Here is a 15,451-nt window from a genome sequence, read left to right on the forward strand (position 1 = left end):
CCTTCGTTGGATTAACATTCACGGCAGTAAATGTAACGTTTTCATTGGCGCCAGAATGCCAGACTGCAGGAGGAACGCTGGCAGCGACATGATAAAGCTATTACGCGAAACGATGTCACCCTTATAGACCCTTCCACGATATACATTTAAACTCTCTCGTATTCGTCGCGAGAGATTTCGCGCGACGAAACGTTAACCGTTTGCCTTCTTGCATTGAATGGGACCTGCTCGAGCCGCTTTCTGCGACAATCCCTCGATAACAGGCGGATTAACAGGCTGGAAACGACTTTTCGTAGGCGAAGGAACTCGACGAACGCGCGATGACGATTATAAGCGCGAGCTGCTATTTCCAAGGGAAATATTAGATCGGGTAATAAGTTCGCTCGTCTGGATCTCCTCCATACGCGTCTCGAGGAGCGTCTCTAATTGTTGCTTATATCGCGTGTATACTAATTCGCCCATTACGTGCCAGGCAAACTTCCTCCTCAATTTATAACTCCAAGTTGGAAGTCGTTACCTAAACGTGTCGTATTCTTTATGATCGTGAAAGAGGCCAGAAAATTTCTATCTCGACTAAACGACGCTTTTATGCCACGAAATCACGTCGAACTATATTTCAAACTCAGCTGTTCCAACGTTGTGACATGCTCAGTAGTTGATATGCAACAACTACTTTATCATTTACCTTGACAAGCATTAAAATTCGAGCTGCACAAAAGCACGAAAAAAAGCTTAATCTCGACAAATCCGTCCAGTCGGGTAAAAAGTTTCTGACGTTGACGCCTCTTTTGCAGGTGGTATAATCCTCGATAAGAATTGATGATCTCTACTGGGCCGACCAGCCCTGGAAATTGACTGGAATTGATCGAAGGCCCGATTACCGGAAACAGACGACCAAAAATGTGACGAGCGGCGGACACTCGACGGTCGAGGCTCGAATAGAGGAAGACTGGACAACTATTGGGGGTGTGACGTTGGATTGACTGTGAGTATTATCCTCGATAACATTGTTTCGCGTTCGATTTTTGCCCAGGGAAGAGTAAACGGGATGAACTTAACGGGGACGTTTATTAATTTTGATTCCTCGAATAAAATGTGGAAGCGGAGAAAATACAGCGCGTTGAATTACTGGTTCGATTTCAAATTCCGCGTTGTTCGGACAGCTTCGCGATATCCTCGATGTACTTGTCTTCGAAGCAGCTTCCACGAGCGGGAAATATGGCGTAATGTCCTATTCTCGCTGCGAATAATGGCGCGAATGATTGCATAATTTATTAGCGGCCCTGTTATCTCGTGACCGCGGAAAACATTACGAACATCTCCGTAACTGTTCGGCAACTTTTTCTTTCGAGAACTTGCTTCGTGGTAAACGTTCGAATTGTGTGTTCGTGTTTTACCGAGGAAAAGAACGAACTTTTCTCTATACAATTAAATTGGATTAAAAGTAACGTTGAAACTTTGATATCGCGAAGTTTCATCGTCTGATTGTAAACGAATTACCGAACGAATCACTGGATTCGATTAAAATATTCAAGATACTTAGGCCGCATTGTTCGCCTCACGCTACGATACTTTTTCAAATACTTTTCATTCTGGGACAAAGAATGAATGCATCGGTAATACAAAAGGCAACCCAATTCGTTCCCTGTTTAATTTTCTCCTTCAAAGTTTTTCGCCGTTGTTGTTGTTGTAAACGGAACGATTAATTGTCAGGAATTATCTCGATTCGTTCCAGAGGGATAACTGGTTACGTTTTTCCAGAGAAAGAATCATTTGCTATGTGCCGTCCAGTTTGAAAAATTTCCTTGTTGTTCGAACCACAGCGGCGGTCATTAATCGATGCCGTAATTGGAGGTTTAATTCGTCACTTTGAGCGTGTATAATGGAGCGCTGCATATTCGATGATTTAAATCGCGGAACACTTGTCACGGTAACCCCTTTATCCGGCCCATTGTGCAGCCAATTGTCTATCTCTGCTTTGCGTAACACTTTTCTTCTATTACCTCTCTGTTTCTCTCGTTTATCACGCTTCCGTTGTTGCGCAATTTTTAACGGTACTCAGAGCTTTTAAGCATACTCGTTCGATAACGAGCTGTTTTTCTTTTAAACAATACTCTGGTCTAGGAACCGTATTATTATTCTTTCAGTGTGGAGTTTGTCTCTAGCGCGTGAAAATTACGTTTGGTTAGGACTGCAATTTATAGATACAATGTGTGGTGCTCTAACGCACGTGGCTGTCTAACACTTGCTTATTTAATTATTTAATACGCGGTGATTTAGTACATGGTGCTCTAATGTACGTATTTAAGAAAAGATGCGCAGATCGAAACAGTAAATCAAAGAATGTTTGCAAACTGATAAAAATCGTGGCTGCTGAGATTTTTGAAGTAGTTCGCGAAAGTATCTTTTTTATCGTTTGATTTTTGCACAAAAGCGTCGAGTCGAGATTAGAACAGTTGGATCGAGTTTCTCTGTTAACGTTCCTCGGTCGGAGCTCGAAAATTTCGGTTACCACCGAAACCGTGACCTGGTTCAATCGGCAATGAAGTCGATGTAACGTCGAACGTACGAATTCTCTCTCTCATGTTCGAGTCAATTAAGCTCTATCGATTGCCTCGACGACAAAGACGAACCCAAACTCTGGCCGAACGCTTGCTGTTCCCTGGCTGGAAGCGACGTTTAGCGTTACTTTATTAACGGGTCGATCGTCGACTTATGGTTATCGATCCTTTTCAATGGCATCGTCGATTGTCCACCATAAAGATCTCCGTCCGTAAAACGCTTGTAAACTTCGATACGAGTTCGGAGGGGACCATTCTCGAGTAATAAACGTCAGGAACGACAGTGGAAACAATGGCGATTTGCAAAATGGTTTGCCACGACCGTGACTAATGGGAACCGTACGAATTAGTCCTGAGAATAGGGAATTCGGGTCAGGAGCTGAGTAACCGGAGCTTACAGGCTGAGTTACGAAATTCTGAAATCGAGTGAACGGGCAAATTTGCAAATTTTTCTCTTAAGATCATTAATTTTCAAATATTTCGTAAAGTCCACAATTAGTTTTGGAAGCGATTGAAATTCGTTAATGGAGGATGGTTGACATTTTGTTCCATTTTGTACTGAAAACATTTTTCAGTAAGTTTTCATATGAATATACGGTAAATGTTATTTAGGAATGCTTTTATGTCACGAAATTAACTTCGTATCTTTCGAAATTGGTCATTGTTAAAATGTCGATGATTTATGTTGTCACTCATTAAATTTCCATATATCATAACTGACAGTTTGGAATGCTATTATGCTCATAAAATCATGATACACTAGGCTTTGAAATCGGCCATTTTATAGGCTTTGTCACTGGCCATTTTATAATAAAATCATTGTCGAAAGAATTTTCTTATGCATTTTAATTTGCACCTCTAAATTACTACGTTAACAGTTCATAATTCTTTTATGTCTCGAAACTGTGTCATACTTCCTACGTTTCAAAGCCGGTCTTTCGATACGAAACGACCTAACCTAAAAATAAAATATTCGTACTGTGAAGAATCGTAATTTCGCGATTCGATGAAAATGTAATATCCTAAACTTTACGCTCCCGCAGGATAATAAAAAAAGCTGCAAATAGTCCCGATATGATTTGATGGAAACGTTACAAGATAATTTCTTCCTATTCACACCGCGAAGGATCGTTTCGATCTTTATGGTCTTTCGCAGCAAGCTCCCGCGCTAAAAGCAATAAGGAAACCATCAGCGAGTCAATGCATTTACCTTTCCTCTCCTCTCCTTCTATCTCTTTTTCAATGCCTTTGTCTGTTCGAGAGGGCGAGAAAGTCTCGCGGTCTTTCTATATCCTATATACATGTCTGTGGAGGACATACCCGACCCGCGCCCTAAAGCCTTGTCCCATTTTTGTCCCGGCTTGCATTCTAATTCTCGCCCCGATACGTACTTTCACTTTTGATTCGTCGACTTTTCATTTTCCCCCGGAGTCTCCCTTATCCGATTTAATATTCCTTTCTAAGGCGGGATAAATTGAATTTTTAAAGAAAATATGTATTTAGGATCGAAGGAGCTCCACCCCTTTGGGCGAAACTTCCTTCGTCATTTTCTCTTCCCGCAGTTCCTTTAAGAAGTATTATTTTTTCATAAAATCGACTGTATTCGCCCTCTTATTGCTTGCTGCCAAAATGTTCTTTAATGCATGGATATCACGTGAAATACCGCACGTCGCGAGATAACGCGCGGTGATTACTACTCGTGGAAATTATTGCACGTAGTAATCTATCGTGTGGCGATTATTATGCGTGGTGATTACTACTCGTGGAAATTATTACACGTACTAATCTATCGTCTAGCGATTATGCGTGGTGATTAAAACGTGCAGATTACTATGCCTGGAGATTACGTGCAACTTACTGTGGGTCAAATTACTACGCGTGGTAATCTATCGTTTAGAGATTACACATGCGTGGCAGCAACACACGTGACTTTCGAGACAAATCTGCCTCCTACTTTCACCACGATTGAATTTAATTTAAATTACAACACACCCATATCCTTAATGAATGTTAAAAAATTATAGATTAAGGGGAAATTGACTCGTCTCATAGTATCATCCCTTATATACGAGTCTTAGACCCTTATTTTTATCTCGGTTTCTTCCCCGAGGCAAAAATTCCCCATGGTGAAAACGATGCGAAGAAAAATACACCCCCTGGAAGCGTTTCATAAGACAGCGTGTTGTAATTTACAAAGCTTCGTTCTAGATGGATTTTTTTGTTCGCACCGAGTATTTTGCAGTGGACACTGTTATATTCAGTCGGATGAGTTAAACGAGGTTAATTCTTTGGTGTTCACGTTATCTCGTAAGTGGGCCATTTTAAGGACGTGAATGTTAAAACAATGGTTAGGATAAAGCAGTACTTTTTAAATATACTCAAATAGAATTAAAAATATACTTTAACGAGGGCGCGATGAAAATTCTTTCTAGGTCACGTGTAACTTTCCACGGTGTTTAAAAATAATTTGTTTTACACCGAGCGGGTGGTTCTATTAGTTTTATGTTAATAAATGGGGCTTTTTTTATTTTGCGATGAAAAATGATAATGTGTTTAATAACGTCGGATTATTGTTAGCAAAAGGAAACGCGCATGCAAAGTTTGTAATGATATTATGCCAAGATGCGGAATGCATGCAGAACCGAAAGGAGAATATGTGAAAAACCTTTTGTAAATACGTAGCTAACAATACAGAATGTTTCGAAGTTAAATGATCAAAGTTTGTCTTTACATTCGACGAGTGGAAATAAGGAAAAGATGTTATATAGGCGTAGGCGCGGAAACTCTTTATTAAAAAGTTCTAACAAAAATATTTGAACACGAAAGCGAGCTTGCTGATATATTATGATTTAATAGTAGGTCAGCGCTGTTCATTCAAACTGTTTATTCTAATTACATTTATTATCCGGAACCATTTCGCGTAATTAACTTCAATTAAGTTACGCTATATCAATGAACAATTTAAGTTAAAATCAATCTCTGGACGAGATTTTCAAATTAAATGAATTTTCTTTTGAAACAGTAGCAAGTAGGTCATATTTAATTCAATTCAAATATTTGTTATAACAGTGTGTACACAAAGAGAAGCCGAATGTGTAAAATGAAATCACTGTGTTATTATCGAGATTATTGGTGCCGATAATGTATTGGTTCTGACTGAATATTTCAATGGTCTTACTGAAGATGTAGAGTAATTACACATACTAATGGTATTATAATTAACAAAGTCGATGAAATTCATTTATCGCAGATATCTTTACTTAATAATTGGTAATATACGAACATAACTGCAGACAGTGAAATTTTTATAAAACAGTCTTCGTGTATTCTATCTCCCTGTACACGATCAGAAATTTGATATTCTCTTTTTATGACGGATACTGATATTGCTATAATCTATTATTAGTCAGTATCCTTCCTGGCACTTAAAATATTACTTTAACACGCTCGCTGCCAGGATTCGCTAGGGAATTCGCTCGTCATATAGCAATCCATCAACTTTCTTCTCCCATCATGCTTCCCTACAAGGATTCATCCGGCGACGCACGGGACTTAGGGCTGAAACGCGCTAGTAATACTAGCAATTGGAAACTCGTTACTGATTAAAATAAATGAAACATAATTTTTGCATTAAAGTATTTCTTTACAGTAGGCTCTAATATTAAACAAATGTATAAGGGTTAAAATTCGAAAGTGCAAATTAGGTTTGCAGCACCTGAAGTGTAGGGTAAACCACGTGACACGATATTACAAGACAAAGGGTTAACACGCTTTCATCTATCGTCCCATTTACGATAGAAATCTTGAGTTCGTGCGAGTACAGCGTCTAATAGCGATTACGAGTAAAAGACATCGACTAAACATGACATTTTCCGCCACGCTCTGCCAGGGTATAATAATGTGCCAATAAGGATGCATTATATTCCATATTTTCAACGTATTCCCTCAGACATAACTTTCTCGTTCATATTACATATTGCGAGACGCCTGGTATTCCCCGGCCATTTTTCACTCGTCCGTTCAGCAAATTTTATCAAGCCGAGTTTTATTCTTTTTCCCTGCAACAAAAAACTGAGCAGCGAATAAAAGCAAGCAACCTTAATTTATCGAATAAAAAAGACAAAGTAACAGTTTACCGTGGAAACGGTGTTTTATCAAAGTGCTTTCTCATCGTAAATGCAGCTCTGTAACCAGCTCGCGATCGCGGTTAGCCACGTTTCCCTCAAAAATGCACGCACGCCTCCGAGCTACTTTTCCTCGACGTGTCGTAAAAAATTGTCGCTTCCGCGGGTAACGGGCGACATTTCGTTGTCGTCGGGAAACACAATTCGCGTGCACCTTCAGAAAGTGTTTTTACGACCAGGATAATGCGAAGAATAATACGTGTGTAACGCTGACTTCTCCGTCTTCGCTCGGTTTCAAAAGGAGTCCCCGGGACTCGCCGCTCTCGACAAGGAGCACAACGAAAAAGTGAAGGAACAGAAAGAAAAGATTACGGTAATATTCGCCGCGCATCCTTCGAACGTGAATGTTTCATAAAAGTCGTTCCACAGAAAAATTCATAAAACGTGCGCTCCTGACCGGCGAACAAACACGTACCTGTCTTCCACGGCTCTTTTCATTGCTTTTGTTTTCGAACAAGCAAATCGTGACTCTCTTGGAAACGAATATTTATCCTTGCGATAAATTTTATATGCTCATCCCGTTTTTGACTGCTATTCTTCCGCAGACGCGACTGTAATTAGGATTTTCAAATGAGCCGACGGCACAAGAAGAATATGCTTACAGAATATAAATACGCGATCTGTTTTAGACAAGTTGGTAAAATGTTTGCAACTCGATTTAACCAAAATGCATGCTCGTCCTCTGCAGTTAAAGCGTGATTTCATGTACGAAATCCTTTGATCGAATGAGAAGAAAATTTAAGTAAAGTTTATTTAGTTGAATGAATTAAATATCCTTTGAAAAGATAAGAGTTAGCAGGGTAGAATCGATTGCACGTGGCCGAAAAAGTTGGTTAATCGATACTCGAGAGGGCGCGGTATAATCCAATCGCCGATCGTCAGAAGGTAAAGTGGTAATTTGTAAAGTTGTTCGGAACTACCTGTACATTTCCGATAAGGAAATTTAGTACGACCGCCGCGTAGGAAAAGATCAGGAGAAAGCAAGCGAGTCTTTTGGCCACGATTCTCTCGAGAGATTTGCGAAAAGTTTTCCTTAAGAATAAATGGGTACGAGTCTCGAGTCAGTATCTCGTGAAAGCTCGAACTTCTTGCTCGATGAAGTCGCAATCGAATCGCGGTAATACAAAATTCTCCTCCTCGACGCTATTTGTTGGCTTTCTCCGACCACTTATCGATTCGCCACAATGTCTTCTTTCTCGAATCGAAACGCTAGAAGAAGTGACCGTATAAATTCCGATAAAAAGACGCGGAAAGAAAATTACCGAACAGACAGTTTTCGCAACCGCGAACAGAAAAACGTCGATAAGATCGAAACTATCGTCCTTGATTCTTTTCTGGCTTCCTTGGAGACTCATTAAGCCACGTTCACACGCGAGCACCCCCTTGGATGAGATTACGCGATAATTAGCAAACCGACCGAGCTGAGCACGGTTTTTCACATGAGCGTGCAAACAGCTGCGATAGATCATGTAAACGCTAGCCGACATTCTGTTGAGTGGTCTCGGTCAATTTTTACGACATTAGTGACGCGATCTTACGGCTCGTTACACATCGGTTTAGATCGCAAATACACTGATGAGCGTGGGTAGCATTCTCCAGGGATATCGGCGATGTAAGAGATCTCATCCCTGTTGAGAATTTGCAATTTGAAAGTTTGCGAATTTGGAAACCTGGGATAGAACTGGCGGATTAGGGAATTTGGGAATATAGAAAATTATACGTGTGAAAATATGTAGTCTCCACATTTAGGAGTTCAGGAAAGAATTGAAAGTATTCGAAGATTTGCAAATTTGAGAATCTGATCGATTTAACTTCTGTCTATAATTAGAAAGCATAAATAATAAAAAGTGCGCCTATATTTCGTTCCGCCCTAACGTGGTTGGTCCTTGGTTGATAAGTTCACGCACTCATATATGGCTCCATAGCACGAATCCGCTATTTTTCATACTTCGCATTAACATTATATCATAGATAATTATAGCCTCAGTTTTCTTCGTGAACTGCTTGATAAAACATCGATCATGGGTGACCCTCGTGTGATCTGACGCGTGAACTTGGCAAATTCGCACAATGTTGCAGAATGTAGTTCTAACAAAGCTTCGCGAAGCGTGAGATAAGTCTGCATAATCAATGCATTCCATTTCACGTGGCTTGGCGTGATATGGCATAGCATGGCGTGACACGAGCAAGTATGTTTCTGCATTCATGCACTTTTGAACGTGATCCCCTCTCTCGCGCCGCCATCTCGAGGGTCGCGCAAAACTTCCATCGCGAGGGCCAGAAATTTTCAAGGACTTCTTCAAACTTTTCGTATCCCGGTTCCTTTCCGACAATAAAACCCGCATTAAGAGCTAATTACGCTATTTCTGGCCTCCTTAAGGAATCATAACGTTGCTCTTGGAAAAAATATTAATCTCTCCTGTGGCTGAAAATTCATTTACTCATTGATTACTTTAATACACCGACCGGTATTGCGCTAACGGTGGTTATAAACTTAATTTGCCCGAGTAATGAAAGAACAAAGAAAGTACGATTCGATTCAATTTTTTGGATAATTAGACAACGATTAGATCAGAAAGTACAAGGTTCTACTGCCACGATTACTACGCTTGCAAATCTTGAGTTTTCGCGGCAACATTGTTGATTAATTGCAACGTTCGCGAATGAAACGAGGAATCTTAAATCAAGCACCTCGCAAGTATTCTTGTGTTAACAACGGAATACGACTTAACTGGAGATTGCTTAAATTAAGAATTAATTCGAAGGTAAATTTCTCGGCAAGTTTGTCATTAAATTGAGCAGAATTGAAATTACGATTCGGTAGGTATTTTTAAGAGCGCAATACATTTATCGTCGATCGTGGAACGCGTAAAATTTGCGGTGTCGGTCACAGATGACCCGACGACAATTAACCTAACCACCGAGTCCATCGTTTCTCTCGGTTCCGGACTCTTGAAAAATTTCGTTACCTTTCCCGCTATTTTTCCCTGCCTCCAATCTGTCCTGAATCCCGATGTCGTCACTTTGTCCTCTTGCCTGGTCGTTTATCATCTCGCTCCTCTTTCCGCTGAAAAACCGACGGGAATCTATTGCTCGGCTTCTCTCGCTGAATCGATGCAACATCGCGGGTGCACGCCGGCGACGAGCCAGGAAAAACGCGTGCAGAAAATGGAGAAGCAGATTTTTCGCGGAATAGCACAGATTCGCGCTGGACGATCGGGCATTCGTATCTCGGAAAATTATGGCTGTCTTGGCAGGGTTTATAATGTCCGGCGAAAAGTTCCCGAGTTGCGTGATTTATCGTACTCTTAACAAATTTTGCATGCCAGCCTCGGCGAAACTTCGCGGCACAGTGGCTGCTTACGTATCTATCGTCCTGGATTTTATCCTTTAATTCCGAGCGCATAAATACCGAAGATCCTATTTTCTCGGCCACACACTGTCCTACATCTCGAGGGTTTTATGCCATTTTTTTATAACCCACGACCAGTTACAGAATACAAAATTTCTCGCGAGTAAAAACAGGATTGCATTCCATAAACGGCGCAGACGTTTGGAGTTGTAAAGCTCGTAGGAAGAATTTATCGACGATTTTAAGAGGAAATATTAGGAATGTTCTGTGTCGCTTTAATACCGATGCAAAAATGGGAGACGCTGGAACCGAATAAAATTTTTCTGGAAAGCCAGCGCAGTTTCCCCGGGCACGAGGGTCTGGTTTTATTCGGTCAATCGTAAATGCACGCGTGTGTGTAAGGGTCGTTGCGAAGCCCTTGCCACGATGGCGGAGTTCGTGATTCAAGCACGTTACCGCGGTGCAACTTGTTAGGGGAAACCGATTCGTAGGATGCAGGCTTCGAACCGATCCTGCAAACGTTGTGATTGATTCATAACGTGTTCCGGGACGATAAATCAACTCGAGCAACGCGTTGCCCGCCGCAATGTTTAATTGGCATTGGTTTGCGCGTAATTCGTAAATAGTTGCGAACCACGAGCGTAAAGTGCCCTTGAGCGAATTTCATTTCCGTCGCGTGAACGGGTAACGGTTTCATTTGCTTTAACAATTGTTTAAATACAGTCACCGGATGGTAAACGTTTCGCTTTTTATTTTTTCAACGATATCATAAATTCATGCATCCGCGAAAAGCCAGTCGGTGAACGATTTTAACTCGTGTTTTCGCGTTCCTCACTTTTTCGGGATATTTTTTTTACCGTTAGAGGCATGATCACGTTTTGTTACGGATGTATAAATTTGTAACTCGATTGCATATCGGATATTTCTATTGCGGTGTATTTTTTAGCGGGTACAACTGTTAGCCAATAGTACAGGAAGTTAATTGGAGTGGCGATGACGAAACATCTGCATTGCAACTCGATCCAACAACGAAAATGGACGCTCTTCTTGCTTAGATAGTACCACGTTATACTTGGATCGTGGATTTTCGAATATGTTGATTGGCTAACTCTTTTTTCGAACCGATTCTTGTGGCTCAGCAACATGTACACCATTGTTTGCATCGTTTAGCGATATTTAACCCGCCGAACATGAACCTAACCTAATCGTGTACAATATGTATGAACGACTAGTTAGACCGACAATAAATCGTTCAAGAACACGGTGAAATTGTATTTGGCGTGTTTCGTTAATCCTCTATTCCGTGTTAGAGCAACGCTATTTTCCAGTGTGTTTGCGATTATCTCTGATCATGATCTCTAACCGTCATGAATCACGGACAACGAATTTACTCGGCAACGGTTCCCCTCTCTCTGTCGCGCCTCTCTCTCTGCATTTGCACGTGTCCATTATTTATGCGTTTCACACACGGGTCAATTTAGCAGAACCGTGTAAAAATCCCGGATAAATTGCCCTTAATTTTTATCCACGGTTCTCTCTGCGCGGCCGATTGTTGCAATTCTCTTTGGTCGAAAATAGGAGAGGGAAGATAGAGGATCCCATTTTCGTGGCTCGAATTTGCAAGGAGAACGAACTGCTTGAATTGGCCTGGTCGGATTTCCTTCGTTTCTTCGCGTTGATCCTTTGGGAATCGTTGGAAGATCCTCGCAAGGGTTTCGATCTCACCTTCAACGGATAGAACTATTCACCTGTACGAATTTGCGTATTTCTATAACCGCGAAACGTGGCTTTAAAATTTTACTTCTCGAAAACCTCGCTTGTCGGGAATTTTCAAACGACGTGATTAGCGAAATTACGCGCGCGCCTAAGGGCACGTGTAACTAGACAGCCGAGGTTTATGCGTTTCTGATATATGAAAGCCCGTAAAGCACATATGAATCATGTAATCTATAGACCTCGTATCTCACAGATTACATGATTTATGTTTACTTTACAGACTTCGATATATCATAAATGCATAAACATCCGGTGTCTACATACAACACCGAGTGAATATCGCGAACGCCCATAGATGCCAATAGCCTATGGATGCAAAGGTAAATTCGTGGTGCATGTTGGTATTGGTTAATGATTAGACCGATACTGACACAGATTGATGCTATCCAAACAATTCGATACAGTTCTCGATGAAAGGCAAAATTTTAGCCTATTTTTGTTATGGATGGAAGAGATAATGAATCTCGGTACTAATTTCACGTAACTCGATTATTTAATACCTTTGAACGGTATACGATCAGTGCATTAAACTTCGAATCGAGTCCATCATTTCTAGTAATAGCGAGGAATGTAACGTGTGGGCGATCTAACGAAGATCGATACAATGCGTGGTATTTTAACGGGTGGCAACGCGTGATAATTTAACGAGCGATAATGCGAGGCCATTCCGACCTGTTTAACTTATGTCTGTCTTTCTTGAGTGATATTCTGTTTACCATGGGGATTTACAAATTGTTCAACCTGACATTAGGTACTCTTCAAGACTTCTATATTTTCAGTTAAACATATTCTTGATATAAATCAGATATTACTTTGAATCCAAGAAATATTCGTTTGAAAATATGCGAAGATCCATTACACCGTAAATATCGTCAGAGGTAAATCACAGAAAGCGTAGCGACGAAAATGGTTGCAAGAGCTGTTTGCATGTTCCAGAAGGTAGCATGCGCGAAAACAAGCGTGGCATTTAAAGCAGGGATTCGGAGTTCCGTTTAAAAGTCCTCGTTTTCCGCGATCGAACGACAGGAAGGGAACAGGCAGGAAAAAGGAAAAAAAGGAGGAAAGAAAGATTCGCGAACGTTGGTTCTATTTCTGAAATTTCGCCGTAACTCGTCAAGATTTTTCGTTCGACGTTCGCGACAGGGGCAGAATGTTAATTAATGAGAGTCAACGGAAAGAGAACAACGGAAGAGGAAACGTCGGTGTCTGAAACGTTTTGCACGAACGCGGCACGATTCAAGGACCAGACAACCCGCGGGAATAAAGTAACGAAGGGGGTTAGGGTAGGAGGGCGAGGGTGAAAGAAGCCAGCTTGAACAGAAACGTCAGATACGCGTCAAGTTTCCGACCAATTACGCCATTCTTCGTTCTACACCGTGAAAAGGGAATCCTGTCTGCTAGGAAAACTTCGCCGTGAGCGATCGTTTCTCGGCTGGGGAGCATCGAAAATTTCATTTATTTTTCGACGCCGCTCCGATTGCAGGCTTTTATTGTTAAACACTTTTGACAAATACAGGCGCTTAATACACCAGCTGATCGTATGCGGCGACGATGCCCATCAGTTTCTGAAGAAGTTGCTATAGAGATATTTAGAAAATGTAGCTTTGAAATATAACTCCACGAACGAGTAATAAATTAAATGCGATCGACGAGGCTTCGAAATTATACGGCGGATCATCCGTGATTAAAAGCAGAGGTGCAGCAATGCTGTTCGATGACCCTTTTTCAACCGGAAATCAAAACTCAGAATTGAAAAAAGTGCTTCTCTGCACTCGTCGAATACTTCGATCTTCGTGAAAACGTTCACGGTGCTCGAAAGGGGATTGAACACGGATTTCACCGGATTAAAACAGGCTTCTTCGAGGAAAAAGGGCCATCGAGGAAATTTGAAACCGCGGAATAGACAGGGTATCGTTATTCTTTTCACGCGTCGAGCAGATGTCGAGGGCTCGTCTTCGAGTTTTAACCGTGAAATTCTTCGATCGAAACTCATTTTCGCAACGTCGACTTCTGAATATTAAGAAGGACGTATTCTAAAGGTAACAGACGAGAACGAGAAACGTACTCGACCGAAGTAGCTTCCGTCTTTCAAAGGCTCCCCCCGATCAATCTCGATCAACCTCCACCGCCGAGAATTTTCCTCTTTCACGTCCACCACGAGTTGCGGCGAACTTTTCATCTCTTAATATCCCCGTCCCCTTTCGCGTTAACTGCCACGCGAATATAATTGCTTTCCCCCCGGCTCGAAATTCACGGATTCCCACGGGATTAATACCGAGTCCTGGCGCAATGCAATTTCAATACTGTGCACCGTTTCCGGCCCGACGTCTTACGCATCCTCGAGACCTCTGGCGAACGACACGCCGGAAAGCGCAATTAACCTCGCATTAAAACGAGATCTTTGACAACTAAAACTTCCCGACGATTCCCTTGTTTTCTCTTTTACCCCGTATCCTTATCCGTAATGGCGCTCGCTATATCGCCACCAATGGAACTGGAGCACCGGAAATTTCTTCGAGTTGCCAAGATGTTAGATCGACCAAAAAGTTACCGGCGCGCGTGGTTACGGGTACAACAGCCATTCCAGATTTTGGAAGTTCGGTGATTCGCAAAGTTCCGAACTTGCAAATTTAAGAATCTAGGGGTTCACTTATTTGTGAACTGAGGAACTTAAATCCGGGGATTTCAGAATTTTTTATTGTAAGGAAGAATTTTAGAAAATAAATTTAGGAAACAGAAATTTGGTAACTTGGATATTTGCAAAGGATAATGATCAAACTCTGCTCAACACTAGATTTACGGACGTTTGATAGTCACTTTTATTTAAATTTACCTAAAGTAGAAAAATAAATAAATTGTAGATGATATGTGAACTGTACAAAACATTGATTCATTTGCTGAAAGTTGACATTTTTAAAAAATTTCTTAACAAATTCTGTCAATTAAAATAGACCTATTATCCGTCATTTTGACGGATTCCGTAAATCTAGTGTTAAATTCCCCTTCGCGAGAGTCACAGACAATTGTTTTACAACTTAATCCTGCACGGGGTTAGACAAACATATAACGATAGAATCTGTCAAGGTTTCTCATTGTGCCGGAGTTCCGAATGTTGGAAAATTCGGCTTGGCATTCATCACTCGAAACGCGTTGTGTCGTGCCAAAATAAGAAAGTATCGATTTGGGTAAACAATGGCTAAGCCAAGTAATTGGAAGAAAGGGACTTAATTTTCCTTCGAACGTTAATGAACCTTATGATTATCATTGAGCGATATCTGAAGCAATATTTGAAGTGGATCGAGGTGATTCGCATTAAACAACTTCAAACAGAGATAGCCGGCTTTATTAGCAGGGAATCGTGAATTAAACGCAATCATACGCATGGAAAGTTTGCAACGGTATCATGTTTGATAATCAGATATCTATTAACGCTTCAATTACCATATTCGGGATCCCATTTACTCAATTGGTAAACAAGTAACGCGCACGGAGCATGCAAGCGTCCTTTAATTCGAAGCCACACGTGGAACAAACATGCACACGTTGACTGAACAATGTTTAAACATTGTCGTTCGTGA

General features: G+C 41.1%; 1 protein-coding gene across 1 annotated transcript in view; it reads left to right on the plus strand.

The window, feature by feature from the left end:
* Window positions 1–15,451, plus strand: part of Oct-TyrR (Octopamine-Tyramine receptor) — a 66,933-nt gene that overhangs the window by 31,418 nt on the left and 20,064 nt on the right. Inside the window, exon 2 of the mRNA XM_076535350.1 lies at window positions 795–985. The gene's annotated coding sequence lies outside the window, so the exon portion shown is untranslated. The remainder of the gene's footprint in view (window positions 1–794; window positions 986–15,451) is intronic.

Source organism: Megachile rotundata, chromosome 9 (assembly GCF_050947335.1).
Source record: "Megachile rotundata isolate GNS110a chromosome 9, iyMegRotu1, whole genome shotgun sequence".
NCBI lineage: Eukaryota > Metazoa > Arthropoda > Insecta > Hymenoptera > Megachilidae > Megachile > Megachile rotundata.